The sequence below is a fragment of the Zootoca vivipara genome, chromosome 8 (genome assembly GCF_963506605.1).
Source record: "Zootoca vivipara chromosome 8, rZooViv1.1, whole genome shotgun sequence".
Classification (NCBI taxonomy): domain Eukaryota; kingdom Metazoa; phylum Chordata; class Lepidosauria; order Squamata; family Lacertidae; genus Zootoca; species Zootoca vivipara.
The window spans coordinates 60567130-60591275 of NC_083283.1; the positions used below are offsets into that span (position 1 = coordinate 60567130).

Genomic DNA, 24146 nt, shown 5'->3' on the forward strand with positions numbered 1-24146 from the left:
CTCCAAATACCATGTTGGAGACAAACAGGAGAAAGCAGCTTCTGGATTCATGCCCTGCTTGTCAGCGTCCAGAGACTCCTGGTTGGCTGCTGCTAGAACTCTGGACTAGATGAACTTTAAGAGCAGCTCTTCAGACTAATGTTCTTATGTTCACAACTTCAAAGTTAAGCAGCAATAAAGGTTAATAAATAATGGTGGAAGACAATTTGCACAAACTTCAACACTGCTTTAAGTTATTTTGACAAGAACATAAAAGACAGCATAAATTATACCAATTAATACTACACTGACAGAACTTTTAATGCAGAACAAACAGGAATTGTTTATACAGATTATTCAGAAAATAGAGAGGGTATGCTTAAAAGAACCAGTCATGCCCTGCTTAAGAAGATTATGAGAAAGTGTTGATTGCTTTATGCATACAAAGCCCATATTAAGATCAGATGGTTGGCCTGTTGTCATGAGCCTAGAAGCAAGGCCAGACTTATTTGACCCATGCAGTTTAGTAAAGTGCTAATAATACACAATGCTAAATATTTATTATGGATTAAGGGCTGTGCCCATGCTCACTTTGCTTGCCTAACCCACCTACCACCAACACCACCTACTTCCCTTTCCCATTAGACCTCACCAAACCTCTGCAGCTTGCCTGGGCCACCCGCCTGCTCACCTCTGCCTTCAGTTCTCCCCTTCTCGCCCTCTAACGCTGCTGAGAGCCCAGTCTGTTGTAAGGATGTAGGTTGCAACACCACCTGCTGGTAGCCAAGCAAACTGTTGCACGATGCCAGCCTGACGTGTTTATTATATGCAATATACTTCTGCCCCACCCTTCAACAAGTTCTCAAGGTGGCTTACAAAAAGTAGTTGTAGCAAGCAAGGTTATTATCTTTATACATGCTCTTAGGATTAGTAGAGATTTAAGAAGCACCCTTCCCCCAAGTCAGACCATTGGTCCGTATTATCCATGTTGACTGGCAGTGGCTCTCCTGGATTACAAAGAGGAAATGATCCCAACTATACATGGAGATGAAGCTGATACTTTCTGCATGCAAATCAGATGTTCTACCACCAATAGTTTATTGCAAGAGGTTCCATATTGAGAACTATGAATTGATGTAGACAACAGAAACTGTATTTATGAGGCTTTAGCATTGCTGGCGCTGTGGGTTACACCACAGAGCCAAGGGCTTGCCGATCAGAAGGTCAGTGGTTCGAATCCCTGCGATGGGGTGAGCTCCCATTGCTCGATCCCAGCTCCTGCCCACCTAGCAGTTCGAAAGCACGTCAAGTGCAAGTAGATAAATAGGTACCGCTCCGGCGGGAAGGTAAACGGCGTTTCCGTGCACTGCTCTGGTTCGCCAGAAGCGGCTTAGTCATGCTGGCCACATAACCCGGAAGCTGTACGCCGGCTCCCTCAGCCAGTAAAGCAAGATGAGTGCCGCAACCCCAGAGTCATCCGCGACTGGACCTAATGGTCAGGGGTCCCTTTACCTTTACCTGATCAGAACAGTTTATGCCCCTGAGAAAAATATAAAATTGGGAGGGGGGAAAGTCTGGTGATTGAACTCCTGAGTTAAGGCCATTTTTGGCAATCAGCTATGAATGGGTTAAACTTGTATATACATCAGAAGAAAAACACACAGCGAAAAACAAACAGCAGCATCAATGTGGGTCAAAAAAGCTAAGGAGAAGACACCCTTCAGGTGAGGTGTGTGTCACCACAAGAAAGGCCCTCTGCTGCAACTCATCATAATGCACATCCCTAATGAGGAGACACAGAGAAGAATCCCCTTCAAAGACTTTAAGGCATGAGCAAACTAATATAGGTAGATGCATTCCATCATTGTTAGGGCCCCAAACTATTTAGGGCTTTAAAGGTAAGTAACAGCACTTTGAATAGAGCTCAGAAGTGAACAAGCAGCCAATGTAACACTTTCAGAATTGATGTAATACAATTCCACCCAGTTGAATCAATTAACATTCTAGCAGCCGCACTTTGCACTAATTGAAGCTTCCAAGTTGTCTTCAAGGTCAGAGCCAGCATGCAACATATTACAATAATTTAATTGGGAAATTACCAGTCCATAGGCCTCTGAATCAACACTATCCCTTTCCAGGAAGAATTGCAGCTGGACTACCTGCTTGAAGCTGAAAGAAGGCACTCTACTACACCACTGTTTTTGGACTACAATTCCCACCATCCCTAACCACTGGTCCTGTTAGCTACAGTTGTAGTCCAAAACAGCTGGATACTTAACTTTGGGGAACCCTGCTCTAGATAAACCATTAGTGTCCAACCCCTTCTGGTTCTAAAACTGACTCACATAGACACTTACAACATTTCCCCACTCCCAGGGTGCATGATCACATGTGAACCAGAAGTACAGTATTTCATGAAGTACTTTACAGTGAGTTCCATGGCCACCAAAACTATTGGAGTAGTCATAGGAATCACTGCAAGGCAAACATGCACTGTTGGTTCACCTGGCAATTTCGCACAACCACAGGGGCACATGTCCCCAAGCAGAATCCCATGGACATCAACCAGTGGCAAAAATGACCATGCAAAGCGGCATGGCAGAAACATGGTAGATGTTGAGATTCATTCCAGCATGGCAGCCTTTTCTAAAATACTGTAACTATGGTGTTTTTTATGTTTGTTTCAACTCAATGGCACTACCCATCTTCACATAAAAGAACATGACTGCTAATGGATCTCAAAGAAATGAACTGATAGGTTGTGACACTTTTTTCAAATCTGCACGTCAACCTGTTCAGAACATGACATGGAGGAACGTTGTTAAAATGACTTTTTTCCTTTAGAAATAGCAGAGAGAGAAAGAACTTTAACCAAAAAAAAAATCTGTGTTGCATACAAATATATATGTGCTACATTTTCCTCCTAGCAGAAGTTGAGCTTATTCCAAACTTAATGAAGGAACCTTTTTGTGAAAATATTAATACAAACCCCATTAATCACTTCAATTTCTCAGAAGCCATTCCAAAACCATTCTGAGGGGATAAAAACCTTTGATATTATTCTGCCCACTCCCTTTATATTTATGTACAAAATGCATTTCCATTCAAAATAGAAGACAAAATTTTCAAATTCCTGTTCAAACGATCAGAGCTTCCAAATTTCTTTTTAGAGGCATTTAAACATATTTATGAGGTGACAAGACTGAATGGAAGCTGCACTGTACAAACAGAAGCCCAGGAGGCAAGCATAAGATTGGCTAGGCCAGGAGCCAATTTGTATTAGAGATTCAAGAACTCACAATATCTCTTTAGTTACCAATGGGTCTTGAGCCAGAAGCTGCAGGGTGCAAGACTCTTCTTTCCTACCAAGCAGATGGTCACTGCTTAACAGAATTTGTCTGTTCCTAATGTCCGAGGGAAGGGTGCACTTGCAATCCCACACTCTAACACACTTCTTAACAAACAGATAATTAGCACCATCCCTATGGACTCACAGACACACACAAACACACAGAGACTCCACACACAGCTCATATCTACCACATTTTGCGTGCAGAGGACTCATCTAGAAGGGATTGTCTATTTTGCTAGGTTAAAACTCTTTAAAAGTTGTCCTAGACCTTCTGACCGTTGTTCATCAAAGCTGGATGATTTGTAACCTCTATTGAGAGGCCTAGAGACATTCCATGCATCTATTTACTCACCATGTCTGCCTGAATATCTTCTTTTGAATGCTCTACTTTATTTTCAAATATATCTGTATAACATCTGATCTTGTGACCTGCAGGAGGAGGATAGTGAATATTCTCCAGGATCCTTTTTTAAGGTTTTCCATTACAAAACAAAATTCCGTCTTGGAATGTATTTACTTATGGAACCCCTATGGCTTCACCTTGGTTCTCAAACTTAATCTGTTCTGGGAGTCGGTTTGACTCCTGAAACTGTTCAAAAACCAAGGCGTGGCTTCCAATTGGCTGCAGGAGCTTCCTGCACTCAATCAGAAGCTGCATCGGACGCTTGGCTTCCGAAAAATGTTCGAAAACTGGAACACTTACTTCCAGGTTTTCGGCGTTCAGGGGCCAAAACGTCTGAGTACCAAGGCATTCAAGAACCAAGGTACAAATGTATGTATTTTTAAAAAAATACTTATTTGGGTAATGTATATCCTGCTTTAAAGCATGTATGAATTTTCAAGTGGTTCACAATTTAATATTGAGTTATAGCTACATTTCAAAAAGTCAACAGTACACCACTAGATGAAATAGCAAACAAAATGCCAAATAAAATCCAAATTAAAAACAAAAACAAAAACCATCTTGCTATCAGATTAATCATTAAAAGCACAAGTTATCGCGGAAGTTATATCATTAAGCTTCATCCCTGGTTTTTTGTTTCCTGATCTCTGGAACAGTTATACTAATGACACACGACCAAAAAGCAAAGTATCTGCAGTGATGTGTTTAATTGGATGCTTTTTATTTGAAAGAACAGCTGTAACACTGCTGGTTTTCCATTAGTATTGCTAATACCTGCTGTACCACATACATTGCCAATAATTACAGTGGTTAGCTGTAACTGTTACATATAGGAGAATTCTACAGTGGTGTCTCGCTTAATGAATGCCCTGCTTAACAAAATTTCCGCTTAACGAGCGGAGGTTGCCTCGCTAGACGAATTCGTTTTATGAAAAATGCGTCTAGCGAATCATGGTTTCCCATAGGAATACATTGAAATTCAATTAATGCGTTCCTATGGGCAAAAAAAATCCAAAAAAAATCAATGCATTCCTATGGGATTCGCTAGACGAATTTTTCGTTATAAGAAAAGACCCGTGGAACGAATTAAATTCATCTAGCGAGGCACCACTGTATGCTACTCAAGAAGCGAGGCTACAGCACCAGTTACACAACCAACCCAGTGCTATTTTTTCTAGAGAAAGAGGAACCGGAACTCACCATAAGCCCCTTCCTCGTTCTCTTAGAATAGTAGTGGTGCCCATCTGAGAGGTGCTGGAACTGGGTTCCTACTTTCCATAATTAATGCTTCAGAGCATTACTGGTCAGCGGTGTAACTAGCTGCTTGGGCACCCGGGGTGGGGGGTGGGGTGAGCCCCGCAGGGCAGGGGTGCGCTGCATGGAGGGTCGCCGTCACCATCACCTTCCCCTCAGTTGTAGGGCGGCTAAGGGAGAAGAGGCGGGCAGACGCAAGCACCACATTGCCGTTTTGGGCAACACAGAGCCTGCAGGCAGTCCGCCCACCGCCTCCCCCTCAGCTGTAGGGCAGCAGCCTGTGAAAGAGGTGGCAGGAAGAAACGTTTTGGGCAGCGCAGAGCATGCAGGCGCCCAAGCCACCCCATCACTCCCGGGAGAGATGCATGGGTCAGGCATGCTGCAAGCCCTGCAGTAATTGCTGCCCCCCACAGTGTGGTACCCCCTCACTCCCTATGCCTCTGTTACAGGTGGTACACTATCAGTGGCACCCTTATTATAAGCCTACTAGGTAGAATTACGATTTTCATGATTCACTCCTTTACCAGTGCATGTTGGAAAGACAATATAACTGTGTTATTTCTTTCACAGTATTGATATGTCTCCTTTTGGTGATAGATACTGCCTGCCTTAAAACGAAATCCTTACCTCTCTTATCATACTTTAACTATACTGCTGCTCCAGCGGGAAGATTTTTAACACAAAAAAGGACCAAATTCTTTTGGTGTGTTTGTGTGCACAAGGTAGTTTTTCAGCATCTCAAAGCTCAAAATCAGTTTAGTGTATGTACACATGTTGCAAGTCTGGTAACTTTACCCTAAAGCAATTTAGGATTGTTGCCTTGAAGGGTACATCTAAGGGCAGATCATCACTGCCCATGGTGAAACAGATATTCCAATCTGTGATTAAATATGAAAACTAGCAATGGTAATGAGTTCTGAAGTTATGGGATTTTGTGCATGTGATGTAGAACATTAAAAAAAATAAACTAAAGAAGATAAAATACTGGTTCTTCCCAACAATCCAAATGCTATCTTACTCAGTATGAAACGTGTATTTTGAATGCTGATTGAATTGCCTGAAATTCATTCTTCTATTAACTGTTATCAGTATAAGGGCACTTTAGCTTTTAAGATGCTTGTTTTGTTTCTAGCGATTGGGCATGATGTTCAGTCATCTGATCTCTCTCAAGGTCAAGGTCTTCAGTAACTTGATAAAGATTACATCATTCCCCTCTATCCATCTGTAGGACAATTACATCACTGATCAATAATAGTGGTCTGTGCTTACTATTCACATATTCATATTATAAGAGTGCATTAAAAACGTAAGCACTGCATTTACAAAAAGCAACATATGTGGCTCACAAATAATCCATTTCTTTTTCAAAAAGAGGTATTTTACAACAAGGTAAAAATTATTTTGCCATTTGTGAATAAACAGGCATAAATATAAAACAGAATGCAGTTCGCTCAGGAAGAATTGCTTATGGGCATGCTTAATGATCCCAGGGATAATGAGAGTTATTTAAGAATATTAACAGGACTCAACCTTACACCAGATTTATTTAGATGGGTGCGAGAATTCTGCAGCATTCCATCTGTAGTTCCTGTCTCAGGAGCTCTAGTCAGTATTATAACTTTTTTAAAGAATTGTGGAACATGAAAATTGTTCCCTTGCCTTACTGCATTAACATTTATACTGCAATATAACATAACACTGCTGGGTCTACCTGCTGGGCTGGTATGCAAACAAACCTGCCATGACTGTAATGAATGGTCAGTGATTAGTAGGATTTATCAGTGTGCTTCTGTGAGTAATCCCATGCTTACTCAGTCTCTTAGGTAGTTTTCTTCAAACCACTTAACAGATAATTTAAAGTAAGATTCTTGAGGGCTGTGGCCTTAGGAATCAAGTTCTCCTTTGACAAAATGTTTGAAGCCAGTTTAGCATTACCCAGCCAACATTCTCACAGATGATAGGGTCTAAAAGATCAAGCTTTTGATTCTTTAAACATTTCCCTATGGTGTCAGATTCTCCTCCCACTCCACAATGAAGCTTGCAGCTTCTTAACCCCAACCACAGCTTTCTTCAACCCACCTCCACAATAACCTGTTCATCACACCTTAGTGGTGTATCTTACTTTTCTCCCTTCAGCTACTCAGGCCCATTATAAAGGTGCAGAAATTGCACACACACTGCAGTCTCTCCCGATTGCTGCACATCTTCAAGTGGAGAATCGCTTCTTTCACCATTTCCCTGTGGTAATATACCACAGGCACATGAAAGGCTAACAAGACAGGAAGAAGGTAAAGTTGAAATGGTTTGACTTGACATTGTTAGTTTTTCATAGGAGGAAAACCTTTTACAAAGAACATTCAGATATATGATTGCCCTACCTGCAATCTAAAGTGGTAAAGTCCTAGAAGGTCTGTATCACATGTTCTAGTTGCATATAAGATCTGTCCTCAATAATGACTAGAGATGGCTATTATGCTTTTTGACGATCTACTTGCTTGCTCACACCTTCAGGTTTATCAAAGCCAGGCAGGCCTGGTAGGAATTTTTCCCACTTGGCAAATTGGCTCAGGCCTTGTGGTTTTCGCCTACCTTGTAGCTACTCGTCACAACTTGCGTTTTGGTGGTAGGCATTGGATTATCTCATAAAGGTACAGGTGTGGGGGGAGGTTGCTGCCATCACCTCCCCCAAAATGTGGAAAGATACTCCCTTAAGGAGTCCGGGGGCGTTGCCAAGTCCGAAGCCGTGGTAGGTGAGGGCCAGAGGGCACGCCCCTAGCGGTGGCCCCAGGATGAGCTCCTAGTTGATGTGCATCACAGGACTCATCCAACGGTGGTTAACCTTTCACAGACTGCCAGCAGAGCGGGCTGGAGTCGGATATAGTCGGTTAGATCCAATGCCTAGGCCAATACCCCTCTACATCCGTAATCAATAAAGTTGTGGCCTTCTATGCCCATTAACCTTATGCAATGTGTCTAGTGTTTTATTTCTCGGGGAGGCATTGGGATATCGCCACACAAATATGGCTCCACTTCAAAGCAATGCAACGAAGATGATGCAGCATCTATACCTATTCCCAATGCATTTCAGAGCAAATAGTGCAGGGTCAGCTGCTAGTGAAATCTATTTCTCACACCCTGACTCCAGAAAACTTATAATCATAATTCTGATTCCAATAACCAAAATCACAGAATACAAACAACTTTGGTAAGAGCCAGAAAAGGGAAAGCTGTTGGGTGGGACTTCTTTGTGTGAGGTGGGTTAGCTTCATATATACACCGAGTTTCTGTGGTTATTCAATGGTGTTAATGGGAGTCTGGAGTGAGAGGCCAGATTGAAGGTGGTGATTCAAACCATCTATTTATTGTTGACAAAAGGAGTAGCTCCTTGCCCTTGCAGGGAGATGATTTTGTAACTACAGTATATGATCGAGCTGCTAGGAACTGAGTGCACTTTAATTTTTAACCTCTGTGAAAGAAGTGCTATGCACTTTATTTATTAACACCGCCATGTACTAGCTTGCTGGTTATATCACTCTTACTATCCAAATGCATTGGAAATGTTTCTCACATCTGATTATGGTTTATTTTATTGTAACTAACATTTTGACGATTGAAAGTTTATTTTATAATCAATTTTAATATATTTTAATATATTTTAATATTTACATTCTACTCATGTAAAAACGTGCAGATTCCTGGACCATCCAGGGGCCGGATTTAGAAGACGATTGGGCCGCATCCGGCCCCTGGGCCTTAGTTTGGGGACTCCTGCTCCAGACAATTCTTTGTAGTACCTGAGGTCTTGTTAGAATCCCCAGATTTACAGCTTTACTCTTATCGAAGAGGTAAGAGCTTACTGAAGCATCCCTTTCAGAACAGAGTAGATTCAGTCCACAAACTATCATTCAGCATTCACCATGTTCATAAAAATGATATGTGTACAAACTCCATCACTTATGTGCAACTGGAATATGAAAGACAGCTTTAACTCTATCCTATGATATGCTTGTAAGTTGACCATCGCAGGAATGAATGCTAACCATCACCCACACTGAACTATCTAGGAGCTTTCTACAAAACTGTCCATATATTTCTCTCTTCTTTCAAAATCCTTAGTGTTGCTGATTTGCAACTATTTCAGAAGAACCAGTCCCAGAATATTTCAACTGTCACTAAAGGTGAACTTATCTCCAGTTCTATTCTTGAATAAGGAGCACCCCATGTGAGCTATAAAGCATGTTCAAAGTTAGTCAATGCGTTTTTGTGCACATGTAATTATGAGTTATTTGAAAGAGCTCTTATTTGCACGTCTTTATTCTGCTTCCTAAGGCTCAAATTAATGAGAAGCAGGATTCATTCAGAAAGCACTTTATCTTAGGCTTTGAACAAAAAAGGTGATTTTCATGTTGCTAATGAAGTATTCAGGCCAAGAATTAGCTTTTACATTTTTGAGGGTGCCAAGTATTTCTGAGACAAGTGAGATAAATTAAGTATCTGCGAGGCAGCAAAGCTCATGTTGCAAAGGGGGGGGGGGAATGGCTTTAAAAATGAATATATAAATAGATTTCATAGAATCATACTTTTCATATAACCAATACCTGTTCAGGGTATTTCATGGGTTATTCATGATTGGAAAAAAGTGAGTAAAATGCATACCAAAGTCAGAACAGAAGGACTGTTTTATCTGTCCACATCAATTATGTTATAAGCCCATCCTGAACAGGTTTGGGTGTCTCTTATGTCAGTGAGGGCTTGGGATCATAGCTTTACACACTGTCACTAGTCAGTTTGAATTGGTCCTTGCTTCAATGTGTTTAGAATTTAAAAATTGGGCCATGTACCCAAAGCACTCAAATAACTATGGCTTCACTATGTCACCTAAACCAGTGACATATCAGCAACAATTCTTGAGAATTCCCTGCCTGTAAAGATAAAGGAGATTTGTTGGAACTATGACTCATGGTATAGTATCAGACCAAATTTATTATAGCTGAGCATCAGAGCCACTTTCAGACACAAAGCATGCCAAGTAATAAGGAAAAGTGAGTTGAAGTCAACTAAGGTTTACTTAGTGTATGCCCCATAGTGGGAGGGCCTGCTATGTAGTCAGATTTTTAACAGCTGTGTTAATTTGATCTATGTGCTATACTCCTGCATGTACATCAATGGAGCAGACTGCGTAAATTTGGCCTTGAAAACCTTAGCTTCTGGCTATTTCCATCAGAGTTAAAGGCACCTGTACTGATCATAGTTATGCAAGAAACATCATATTCCAACTATTATGACCAAACCAGTAAATTTGGTGCCAGATTTTAATACGTTAAGCTATTGCAGCTCACTTTATGACACAGAAAGATAAACATGCTTGTTTTTGGCTGCTAGGATTCTGAAGTGGAGAAACTCGTTAGTGGAAGACTGGCAAAAAGTCTGTAAGGATACTGAAGGTGAGCAATACAGGACAAGGGTAAGCTGAAGAGACCCAATATATAGGCTCATTTGGGTGCCCTGTGAGGAAAAAGGAATGCCTGAGGGGAATGGACTTTGGGGCTACACTAGGCAAGGATGCCAGGATGTCAGTGACAACATGGATATTTGTATTTCATGGACGATAAGGTTATCAATGGCTTCTAGGAAGGATGACTACATGCTTTACTAGGCTTCACAAAGGCATCTGATTGGCCACTGTGGGAAGAGGATGTTGGCCAAATGAGATTTCAGGTTGATCCAGCAAGGCTCTGCTTATGCGTGTATCAAAAACTGTTTCATGAATTACCACTGTTAAGAATGTAACTATCACTGCCTGTAGTTCTATGCATTTCACTTCCCCCTCCAACTTCACTTTCATTTTTCTCTGACTTCACTTTTTACAATCCTCCCGCCCAACCATGTATGTATACCTGCAACTCAAGATAACGCTTCATTCATACGATGAAGTAGAGGCTGTAGTACATGTCATCAGAAATGTGGCACCACAAGCCTCTTCGTTGAAAATGAAATAGTTATAGATGCATAGTTACCAAATGTTGACAAACTGACGAGAAGGATCAGATGTAAAATTTCACCCGATTAAAAATAAAATAAATTAAGTGTTTGTGACAGCAGCCGATTTTATGAGAAGGAAATTGCGGTTTTAATTTAAAGCCAGGGCCAGTGTGTTCAAATCTTGATTCAAAGTAATTAAGCCTGGATAACTTAACTAAATCCTGTACCCTCAATACAAGCCTGAAACTAAGCTATTTGTGCCAACTCCTAAGCAGAACTCAGCTTCATTATGAGAAGGAATCAGATGTCGTGAATAAGGACGGACCATGACAGATGCTCCTAAGCGCTTAGGGAAGGCAACAAGCTGTACTGAAGAAAACTAGAACAGCTTCACAAGAATGTTAGAATTTTCATTAAGAACATTGGTCACAAAACGCAAGTGTCAATAAATTGACTACAGTGTGTTGACAATTCTGGGTAAGGAAATACTGTCATGAGAAAGAATGGGAAAGGAATACACTAGACTAGAGAGAGTCTCTTTTTAAGTACACTTTAGAATAAAACAGGACAAATGAGATGAAGCAGGATGATTTACAGGCCAAGCAAAATGTGTGCTTTAACAATGTCTTTCCTATACTCTGACAGCTTATAAATTAGCCTTGCAAATGTGTCTCCTCTGTTGCTCGACTCACAGTCTGTTTGCATTTTGCAAGGTAAGTGGTACAACGACCAATATAAAAATGAAAATCACATTTAAAATTGCTAGCACCTTTGCAAAGCTAAGCACAGTCCGGTATGGTTTCAAATTGGATGGGAGTTCACGTGTTGAGATTCCTGCAATGCATGGAGTTTACTAGATGACCTTCGGGGTTGCTTCCAACTCTACAGTTCTACGATTCTATGATTTAGAAAGACACATCCTCTGTTTCTTTTGTCCTGCCCCCACATCAAATCAGCATTTTAGCATGATTTAGCTATTTACACCGTGAACCTATGGATCTGTTTTAGTTGCAATGGTACAGTAGCAGTAACAACCTATGATTGGAAAGCAAGACAGAACTATATTGCTCCATGCTGCCTCCTAGGAAATAGCAGCCTCCACCCATATTTTTTTTCCTTTTCCAGCCACTAACATCATTCAGACACAAACCCTGGTTTAGTTACAAGAACAAGCCTGTGTGAGCCCAACACACTTCCCCTTAGTGTAGCCGCAGGGTGGAGTTAGGAGGAGGTTTTCGCTAGGCATTTACAGATGTGTTAGGGAGACGACACACTAACATCAGGCAAAATGACCAACAGTTTGCTATGGCCTCTGTGAACCTGCCTTATTAACTGTGGTTAAAACTTAGCATTATGTCTGAATGCAGATATTGCCTCTATGCAGTAGTCTGTATAATTGCACTTTTTTACCCAGTTTCATATTGAAACTTTACTAGCTCTTCTTCAACAGGTTTTGCTTATTGTAAACAAGTAAATAATTCAAGGGCATAGTTTTTCCAACACAGGACAAGAGGAAAGGTTTTCCTTTGCAATTGATAACTCCAAATAAAAACAAAGGAAAGTTCAATTGCATCTTCGATGAATAGACTTTTGATTAAATTACTGTAAACACTACAAACAAGCCATTTCAAAAATTCTAGACATATCTTGTTGCCAGCCCAAGTCATCTCCCATAATTCTAAAATAAAAATATACAGTATTTCTGGATTGCTCTAGGAAAGATAATCCCCTCCCCCAGTCTTTGTTGTTTGTTGCTGGTGCATTGCATCTGCAGATAATACGGTGAAGTATATTAGTCTTTTTAAAGGATCTGGACTGAAACAAACTATGATTCCTGTTCTGGATGAAATGGACAAAATGCTATGCCTGGGATCATGGTTGGTTTCTCCTCAGAACTAGCAGAAAGTAGTGCACATTGGCATGTGCACACTAAACCATGGTTTATGGCTTACCAAGATGCGTGAATGGCAGCTACTCTCCCTCTAAATCTCAGCCCCTTGGGGCAATAATTGTTTATGTCAGTTGTAGAATTGCAACAAGATAATGTATGCAAAGCATTCTGAATATTCAAAAGCTGCAGCCAGGTGCAGAACACTGCAGCCAGTTCATTGAGTGTAAAACCTGGATGAGCACATGCAGTATTACGTCTGTGCTGAGGAACTGCCTTGGCTGCTGTTCAGCCACCAGGTTCGAAGTTTTGTCTCGGCACCACCTTACTTGGAAGGCTGCTCAACTACTTGGGCCATAGGAGAAACACTTCTGGTGGTACTGAACCCTACAGGTTGCTGTAAGGCAAGCAAGCATTTTCTCTGATTGCCCTTGTTGTCTGGATCCCTCTACCACTCAATTAGCAAGTTGCCATCAGTTATGCCTCCTGAAAATGTTTTTTTTTGCCTAAGCCTTTCCCAATACCTAAGGTTGTTTTTTTTAGCTCCATAACTTTGCACTTCTGTCATTGTTTTTTATTAGTTATGTTTTTTATGATGTTTTACAATTTTGTACCATGTTTATTTATTTTTTTGGTATGTTGTACGCAGCTTAGATTTTTTTGAATGTTAAGCCGTCCAGAAATTTTCTAAATAAAGGCTTTATATATAAAAATAATTTTAAAATTACATTTTAAATAATATGCACCAGTTACTAACAGATACATTAATCAGGTCTGATTTTGAACATTAGCCATTAAAAACATTAATTACTGTATGTTGATAAAGCAATTGCATTAATTTGCCAAAATAATCAATTACAGTAGCAGCTTGTGTGGTGGGGTTGAACTGCTCTGCTATCACTGAAGTTTATCTGGGTGGGGCTGGGTGATGGCAAAGAGACAAACCAGCAGAGCCAATCCATTGTGCCATACTGCACCAGCTACTACGGATCAATAACATCTGTTTCCACCATAACTCCCAAAGAATAGCAGAAGGAATACTGGACATGAAGATCCTTGTCATAAGGAATAGCATGTGTTTCAACTGTAAAAGCACCAGCTTGTTCATTTTTGTCCTTAACTCAGTAGATTAAGGATCACAGATTTAAACTGCATCTTATTTTTCAGGAACAGTAAAAATGAAATTCAGCTACAGTTAATCTCTCTCATTAGCTAATTTTACCTGTTAGCTAGAATTTGCAAAACAATCTCTCATTTCTTATAATAGTAGACCTAAACTTTTAGAAGCAAAGACTCTGACAGCGCAGTCCTATTTATGTCTACTCAAAAGTAAGTCCCACTACTGAACTGGACCTACTCCAAGTTAGGTATACAGGATGCAGCCAGAAGAGCTTTCTTGACACCTATTGGAATCTCATGAATTCTCTCTCTTAGCCAAAGTATACTAAGGGTGGAATTCAAGATTGCACTATTATGATTCTTCTGTCAGCACAAGCATTTCTGCTTGCCAGAGGAAGCCATCTCCTTCCTCTTCCACCCACATTCTGTTCTAGGGGTTCTCCTGACCTTACAGAGCAGATTTGGGATAGGTGCAGGAAATGGAGAGGGAGGGAGTCCTTGTGTTAATCATTCAGCTAGTGGGAGTCCTTGTGATGGCTTCTGATAGTGTAATAGGTTAGTTGAATCTGGCCCATACTTTATTATTTATATAGCTATTTATGTAAATGTATGTAGCTGCCCAACAAAAAAATGTTCTCTGGGCAGCTAATAAGACAATCCTTTAAATACTATATATACATATAATCATTATCATTGACATATGGAATCTGTGGCCTCCAGATACAGGTGGACAACAGCTTCCATCAGTCCCAATCAGAACATCTGTCAGGGATGATGGAATCTGTAGTCCAGAAAGTTCTGTAGGGCCACAGATTCCCCATTTTTGATACAATCATCAATAAATGATAGATTGCAAAAAATATCAATTTTTCTTGCAACAAAGACAACATATGCAGTGTACAGCTTGAGTGAACCTACACTAGGTCACAACAGTCTAAAATAAATTTGAACACAGTTTTAAAAACTGGGTGAATTAAAAAAAAGGTCTCCACTTTAAGCAGAGGTTGGATGCTCATCTGTCATGGATGCTTTAGTTGAGATTCCTGAATTGCAGGGGGTTGAAATAGATGATCCTTGGGGTCCTGTCCAATTCTATAATTCTATACTGCTGAAAAGACCACAGAAAAGCGTTAAGTGAGCCTGTCAAGGGACGTTATTCCACAGCCAGTGTGCCACCACCAGAAAAGCACTCTCAGTGGTAGCCACTCTCCGCACCACTGGGTGAAGGCACATGGAGCAGGGCCTCAAAAGAGGATCTTAAGGTTCAAGTAGGCATGGAGATGATATTTCAGGAAACCTGATCCCAAGCTGTTCAGAGTTTTTAGGTTAACTTATACCTATAAAGTGATGTGCCAGAACTATAAATTGGGGCCAGAAGCAATCTGAGAGTTAATATGTTCCAAAGAAGCAGAGACCTGAAATATGTGCCAATGAGTTTTTGCACTACTTTATATTATTAAACAAGTAAATGCAAATTCCTGATGCCATCACAAAATTTAAAAGGCACACAGACTTCTCCACACACACATATACTAATCACCACATCATGCACTCTATTTTTAAGAGTAAAACACTGTAGAAAGGAATTTTATTTTTAAACTCACATGCCACCCACTCCTAATTAACATCAATCTGTCTTCTGTGAACAGTACATGTTGCAAATATGCGTGGCCTTGTCTACACTAGGGTATTTTGGCAAAATGTTCCGCAGTGTCGCTAAAAATTGATGCTGTTTTACCCACTGCTGCAGACTCTAAATTAGTAAATGCACAAATCCTCATTCATATATGGTGTTGTGGATTAGCAATAAGATGGTTCTACCTTTCTGATATTGTTTATACTTACGGACAGAATCCTATTGTGAGAGCCCCCTTCCCCCTTCCAGGCACAAGTGCCTCTCAGCACTAGCTGCCTATTTTCAAGAAAAGAGCAAAATAAATACATAGTGATTTTTACGTCGCTGGTCCAAATGCAGAGGAGGCAGTAGCTAAAAGTACCAAGACGACACCCTAAAGAGTTTCATCAGAGGGAACAGAGCCACGCTGTGTGGCAGAGACTAAGACTGAACTAACAGGGTCTTGCACTCTTATGTTGAGTGCCATGTAGTACAGGAGCAAGGAAGAGCTTAGTCACGTGTCCAAAGAAGAATTCCAAGCAGAGATTCCGAGTCAGTGTAGATGGAATGCTAGAGCTGGATGGTGGAGTCCCAGTTTCAAATCCTTGCTCAGCCATGAAGCTCACTGGGTGATCTTAGGTCAGTCTCTATCACTGGCGTAGTGTGGTTTGCCAACCCCTGAAGCTGATAGGCTGGAACAAATGGGCAATAGCTTGGCAACCTACCTGAGTGGCAGTTGTGGTGCCCTGTGAGCATTGAGCACAGTGGAGAGTGAGACAGCGGATTGGTCGGGAGCGAGTATGTTTCTAAATCGGGCACGTGTTGCGGTGAGACCTGGCAATGAAACCCTGTGTTGTGGGTGGGTATGATTGGATAGCCACAACACCCAATTGGTAGGTCCCTTGATGCAGGGTTTAATCAGGCCAATGGGACGCAAGCTAAATGGATCAAGGGACCTATATATGCCCATGCACGTGACCCAGAGCTTCCTCTTTAAGCACTTGCATCGGAACACCCACCCACCTCTCCCTACTTTTAGGGCTTGCGCGCTTGACCTTTCTATGCCGTCGTGTGTCGTCTGTCGTTGGGACAGGGACATGGCAGGAATTTTCCCCACTTGGCTGATGCCACTTGGGTTTCGCCTGCCGTGTAGCAAATCGTCACAACTTGTAAGGTTGCGGGTAGGCTCTGGTTCAGGTGCTAGGGATGGGGGAACACTCTCACCATCCCTATGTTAAGGGTATTCCGTTAAAGGAATCCAGGGTTTGGTCAACCCTGTGAGGGGGTTGTGCCCATGCCTGAGTCCAAGGGGACATCTGGGTGGTGGACATAGCCTGTTCCCGGCTTTCCGCCTATCCGGGTGTTCACCCTAGGCTGACCTATGCTGGTGCAGGGAGCTAGTCGAACCAGAGCCTATGCAACCATTCACTTGCTGTAATCAATAAAGTTGTGGCCTAAATTCTGCCAAAAACCAAACCAAAATTTGAGTTTTGTCGGAATTTATTTAAGGGGGGGGTTAAAGGTCTGAACATGCAAAACCCATGCAGGGCACCCTGGCAACCGAACATTGCCCAAATCCACTCCTCAGTCTGCCCACGCAAACACTGGGAGATTTTCTGTGTGAGAGGGAGGGTGCACTATTTTTTATTTTTTATTACTACTTCCTTTTTTTCTTTTGTAATTTTGCGCCCCTAAGAATTTTGCACTCAGGACAAGTGCCCCGTGGCCCCACCCATGTTATGCCACTGGTCTCTATGTCTCTCTCTCTCTCTGTGTGTGTGTCTCTTTCTCTCTTCCAGTCCAATTTACCTCACAGCTTTACTGTGAGGATAAAAGAAAAAATAGGAAAAACACGTGTATACTTCCCTGAATGGATGAAGGGTGAAATATGAACATCACAGATAGAGATATGATTCTGAGTATACCTTTAAATCACCCCCCACACACACACAATTTAAAACAGTACAAGTTAACAAGAAGGTAGCTTTACTACGTTGCAAAATCACCAACTTTTGTACTAGAAGAACATTTACAGAAACAGCCAGCTTAGTGGTTTATTATTACCTAGTAAATACCATAACCGACTCCAGATGTTGACCTTGACTTAAAAGCATTCAGGCCGCACCTCTTTACATGCGCACTTCCACGGAAGAAGTAACTAGTACTGTATCCCACCAAACAATGTTTAGACTTGGATGCTTTGAAGTAGAGAACCTCAGTCTGTCATATTGTGCTTCCCAAATGAAGACGGGAAAACTATGCTCTCTTAAACTTCACCCACTTCAAACTTTTAGCACTGTGATGTTCATTCCAGATTAGGGAAAGGCGGGCCTTGTTGATCTTGTAAACAGAGCATAGATTCCTAAGCAGATCCAGTTTAGAGGATTGTTTTCTAGCAGCCTTGATGAATTACCCATTTTGGTTTCGCAATGTGCACCCAATGAAATCATTCCATGTGTGAGCTCTTGGATTCAAAGCCTTACATACAGAATGCCCCAAACCCCAAGGAATTAAAAAACAACAACCTGGAAAATATTAAGGGCTTTCCCACTGGAAAGAAAACATGGGCCATCTGGCATTAATAGCCTTTAGCCTTTTTAATTTTTCCCACTGATTTTTCTGGTCTTCATTTGAAAGATTGTTGACTGAGGCTACTGGGTTAGTAATGATGGTAAACTGCAGTAATAATAATGATAATGATAATAATAACAATAATAATATTTATACCCCACCTTTCCCGGTTCAGAAACCCGGGCTCAGGGCAGCTAACAACAAATTTAAAACACTTAATTGTAATATACAACATAAAAGCAGCATAAAATACAGTATAAAAGCATGAACAACAATAAGTTCAAAAATCAATTTGGGGGAAATCCATCCAATAAACATTAGATAGTCACCAGGGCTAGCTGGCAAAATTAGTCCTACTTGGGCCAGCGAGGAGGCCAGGGAAGAATTAGCTATGGGGTCCCTGAGTGGGTAATCTTCATAAAAGTGGGGGGGAGAAGGGAAATAAAAGCTCAGGCTGAGTTCAAATTAAAGGCCAGGCTAAAAAGGCCCTGGCCCTGGTGGAGGATAGTCTGACTTCCTTAGGGCCAGGGACCTCTAACCTATGGTTATTCATGGACCGTAAGGTCCTCTGCGGGACATACCAGGCAGCCCCATAAATACGAGGGCCCTAAGCCAACTGAGTCACTCTTACTACTTGGTGAAGATCTGCTGTAAATTTGAAATTTCCTCAATTAATATACATGTATAATGACTACTGACATACACACACTCATATTCCATTAACTTAGTTTTCCATGGTTGCTGCATTATTTATATTAGAGAAATTCAGGACACTTGGATCAATTCTCTTTCTAATTTTTGTACAAGATATAAAGAAAGATTACTAAAAACAAAAGTAAAAAATGTTAAGACCATCAGATAAGACTTGTAAATAGGCATTCTCCAAGTCTCTTGCTGCAAGTATGAATTTCTTCCCAGTGATTAGATAAAGAATGTCTAAGAAATATAGCTCCACATCCCCCTGCCTTCCCATATGAGGGAGGGCACACAAAATAAAATGTTACAGGCTAGTAACTTGGGCTGACTTGGTATTGTAAGTTAGCCAAAGTTACTATAACCCAGGCTTCCTCAACCTTGGCCCGCCAGATGTTTTGAGACTACAATTCCCATCATCCCTGACCACTGGTCCTGCTAGCTAGGGATCATGGTAGTTGTAGGCCAAAAAACATCTGGAGGGCCGAGGTTGAGGAAGCCTGCTATAACCCATAATATTTTATTTTGTTTGCCTGCCCACATGCAATGGGAAGATATGTAAGCTATATAGGCTTATACAGTATAGCTTATCTTAAACCCGGGTTGCAGTTGCCTCTTCGCCAGGGGGTCGGACTAGATGCCACTCAGGTCCTTAACCCTTCCAACCACAGTTTTTTCCCAGGGGTAACACACAGGAATCAGAGAATACCTCTAAGAGAATGGTAAATGTAAAGGGGCCCTTGACCATCAGGTCCAGTCGTATCCGACTCTGGGGTTGCGGCGCTCATCTCGCTCTATAGGCCGAGGGAGCCGGCATTTGTCCGCAGACAGCTTCCGGGTCATGTGGCCAGCATGACAAAGCTGCATCTGGCAAACCAGAGCAGCGCACGGAAACGGCATTTACCTTCCCGCCGGAGCGGTCCCTATTTCTCTACTTGCACTATGATGTGCTTTGGAACTGCTAGGTTGGCAGGAGCTGGGACCGAGCAATGGGAGCTCACCCCGTTGCAGGGATTCGAACCGCCGACCTTCTGATCGGCAAGCCCTAGGCTCTGTGGTTTAACCCACAGCGCCACCCGGCTCCTAAGAGAATGAGGGAGGGGCTTATGGTGAGTTCCAGCACCTCTTCTTCTAGAAAACTAGCACTGCTTCCAACAACACAATTCTATGATTCTATGATCTCAACTACATTGCTTGATTGTAGCTTGCTCTTACAACAATCCACTTGTCTCAGTATGCAAGAAGGAGAAACACACACAGTAGAAATGGTATTGACTATGGACTAAGCCATGGATTTTTTTAACCGTGGTCACTAGCATGGCATCCAGAAATCTTGACAATTGGAGTTGCAATTGGACCTGCGCCAGTAGCAAAGCGCGCCTGGTGAATTCTGAACACTGATGGCAAGGTAGACAGAAGCAGAAACAGGCTATCAGGGAGTTTCACTTCATCTCTTCCTGAATCCCACTTCTCCCTCCCCCCCCAAAAAAAACTAGTATAATTTGTCCTGTCCGGTGTGATGTATATGCTACTTGCTTAATACTTTTTTTTGGGGGGGGACAGTATTTTACAGCAGTGTGCAGAGCTCTTGGAATAATCTGAAATCAAAGTGCATATGCCCCCGTTGCCTCTTCTCAATTACAGCGATAAAATACAATTTCATTAGAACTTCATTAGGTTTACTAAGTCTGCCAATTCTATCCCCAGAAGGACAGCAGCACTTTGCATACTACATTGGGACTCTTCTCCAACTCTTTCACTTCTCTCATTTGCATCAGGCACTTCCTTCAAGCTCAGGAAGTCATTTTCTAAGGTGGAAAGTACAGCTGTTTGTGGTTTCTGCATTTGCAAGGACTCCAATTGACTGTTCAGACAACCTATGCCTGGCTGTAAGAAGTACACCTCAAAGAAACCCTCCCCACCTACAGGGCTTCTTATTTGGAATGCTACTAGGATAACAATCACAGTACTGATTGATTGCTGTCTAGTAATTATATGTAGGATTACAGCCTTAGCTGCTAATTTTAACATCATCAGTTTACTTGTACTCTCCATTTCCATGTTAAATGGTGCCTTAGAGCAGCTCACAGTAACAGTGCACAAGAGGGAAAAATCAACATGATGCCCTGCATAACTTTTGGCCTACAACTCCCATAATCTCTTACCAGTGGCTGTCCTGGCTGGGGCTGATGGGGAGTTGTAATATTAAAACATCGGGGGGGGGGGCACTGCGTTGGCTACCTGTGGAGAACCACCACAATACATACAGTACAAGGCGTACATATAACATTCCAGCACAACATTTATATATTTAGAGATTTCTAGCCTGCCTGCCTTGTGCCTATGCACTACCCAATTCTTTAACGATTCCATTCAAAACATAATCAGCAAAATATAAACAAACATAAAATGAACATTTCAAAAGGCCCATCAAAACATTTCATAATGATAAATTCCAACACTGCAATGAGACTGGAACAAGAATCCACAACAGAACCCTGCAATAATTTCAAAAGCAACAAAATAATGTGTCAACAGACAATAAGTCCCATCTGTAATCTAGTGATAGTTGTCCTGTAATATTCTAAGTTGCAACTGAAAGCTATAAGCAAAAGTAGGAGTGTCTCTAACTCCAATTACAATCGTTTCATATTCAGGAATTTCTGATTTTTCACAATTAGTCAAGACCACTTAATTTCAGAGAGCTAACCACAAAAGAATCCCTTATGCAGTTATTTTGGTCCGCCACCCAGTTGCAAATTGAGCAACTGGCACCCAAGAGGAATAAAGAACTGTTTCTTCCGTTGAGCTGAGAAATATTCAGTTCAGTATTTCACTATGCAAAGATACGTTGAGGTAAGGATCACAGCAACAGATTCACTGAAAATGGAAAATGCTAGCACAATTTTCCATTACAGTGGACAATATATAGAGTTACACACACACACACACACACACACATACACACACACACACACACACCCTCTACCCCCTGTGCACCCTTGAGAGCAGACTGAGGTTGCATGGGGAGAGTAGAGAAAGGGGAAGTCCTGTAGATTTCTCCATGTGCTGAACTGGATACAACCCACAGCACTAGGCACCCAAGATACAGTGGTATTTCTACTTACGAATAACTCTACTTACGAATGTTTCTACTTACGAATGGAGCTCCGTCCGCCATCTTGGATGTGGTTTAGATAGGATTTTTTCTACTTACGAATTTTTAGATAGGGTTGCTTCTACTTACAATTCTTTCCTCCCAATGCATTCCTATGGGATTCGACTTACAATTTTTTTCGACTTACAAATGTGTGTTCGGAATGCATTAAATTCGTAAGTAGAGGTACCACTGTACTTCATTTCCAGCTATCCCAGAGGTCAGCAACCTGCGGCCCATGGGCCGCAAGCAGTACACAGGGGCAGATTGACCGGCCCACAAGCCGCCCCCAAACCGAGCCGCCCCCGAGCTGTGCTAAACCGGCACTGCGCCTCGCTTCTACGGTGCCGGAAATTGCATCTGCGCATGCCTAGACACCAGAAATTGCACGCGATCCGGCCCACGAAGAGATCTCTGCGGGACTTGACCACCCCAGGCAGGTAAAACCTTGCCAACCCCTGAGCTATCCCATTGATCTTAAAAAGTTCTCTAGGTTCACTGTCAAAATAATGAAGGTTTTAAACTGTGGTGATAAACGTTATTAAAAGAATTAAATAGTAGAAAATAAGTTCCACATAATTCTGCATTTCAACTCATACAAGTTTCTAAACTCACTATCAAAACTTTCACATACAGTGGTACCTCGGTTTACGAACACCTCGGGTTACGAACTTTCGGTTTACGAACCATCGAAACCCGGAAGTAAGTAACCCGAGGTTTCCGAGGCCCATGAAGGCCTCCATGGAGGCATCGGAGCGTCCGCGACTGGGACGCAGCCACGGAAGTGCTCCGATGCCTTCACGGAGGCAAACTGCACAGAAAGGAGCCTTTCCCCGATGCGAGTGCCCTGCGCTGCAGCCGCCTCTCAGTCAAGGCGGCTGAGTAAAGCGCGGGAACCCGGGGGGGGGGGGGTTTCTCTTTGGAAGCTCTTACCTCGCGCTTAGAAAAGGGCTTCCAGCAGCAGTAGCAGCAACAGCAGTGAGAGGTTTTGCGAGTAGTTTCGCTGCACGGCGGTGGCAGCGCTCGCAGCTCTCCTTCCCCCTCTCTCTGCGGTGCCGGCCGGGCGACCTTCCTCCTCCTCAGAGCAGCCGCCGCCACCACCAGACGCCAGGACTGGCCGGGGTGGCTCGCGGTGCGCCTGGCTCTGGTTGGAGTGGCGGCGGCAATGGCGGCTCTCTCAACCCCGAGCCTCTCCACTCCGCAGGGGCGCAATGGTGAAGGCCCGGCCTCGCTTCTCTTGACCCCTCCGCGAGGCCGGGCCTTCACCGTCGTGCTCCTGCGACGTCTCTCCACCTTCGGCGTCGCGCTCCTGTGGAGAGGCGTCGCAGGAGCGCGAAGGTCCGCTTCTCTTGAGCCCTCCGCGAGGCCGGCTCAAGAGAAGCGGGCCTTCGCTGTCACGTTCCTGCGACGCTTCTCCACAGGAGCGCTACGGCGAAGGTGGAGAGACGTCGCAGGAGCACGAAGGTCCGCTTCTCTTGAGCCCTCCGCGAGGCCGGCTCAAGAGAAGCGGGCTTTCGCGTCGTGCTCCTGTGACGTCTCTCCACCTTCGCCGTAGCGCTCCTGTGGAGAGGCGTCGCAGGAGCACGAAGGTCCGCTTCTCTTGAGCCCTCCGCGAGGCCGGCTCAAGAGAAGCGGGCTTTCGCGTCGCGCTCCTGCGACGTCTCTCCACCTTCGCCGTAGCGCTCCTGTGGAGAGGCGTCGCAGGAGCACGAAGGTCCGCTTCTCTTGAGCCCTCCGCGAGGCCGGCTCAAGAGAAGCGGGCTTTCGCGTCGCGCTCCTGCGACGTCTCTCCACCTTCGCCGTAGCGCTCCTGTGGAGAGGCGTCGCAGGAGCACGAAGGTCTGCTTCTCTTGAGCCGTCCGCGAGGCTGGCTCAAGAGAAGCGGGCTTTCGCGTCGCGCTCCTGCGGCGCCCTTCCAGAGCCAGGCGCCAGGCGCACCGCGTCGTGCTCCTGGCCAGTCGTTACCAACCAGAGCCAGGCGCACCGCGAGCCACCCCGGCCAGTCCTGGCGTCTGGTGGTGGCGGCGGCTGCTCTGAGGAGGAGGAAGGTCGCCCGGCCGGCACCGCAGAGAGAGGGGGAAGGAGAGCTGCGAGCGCTGCCACCGCCGTGCAGCGAAGCGACTCGCAAAACCT

General features: G+C 43.2%; 1 protein-coding gene across 18 annotated transcripts in view; it reads right to left on the bottom strand.

Moving 5' to 3' along the window:
• Positions 1 to 24146, bottom strand: part of ATXN1 (ataxin 1) — a 202444-nt gene that overhangs the window by 81177 nt on the left and 97121 nt on the right. Inside the window, exon 1 of one of the 18 annotated variants that reach the window (XM_060277961.1) lies at positions 1 to 22836. The exons of the other annotated variants lie outside the window; for them this stretch is intronic. The gene's annotated coding sequence lies outside the window, so the exon portion shown is untranslated. Of the gene's footprint in view, positions 22837 to 24146 lie in introns of those variants that run through there. 18 annotated transcript variants of the gene reach the window in all.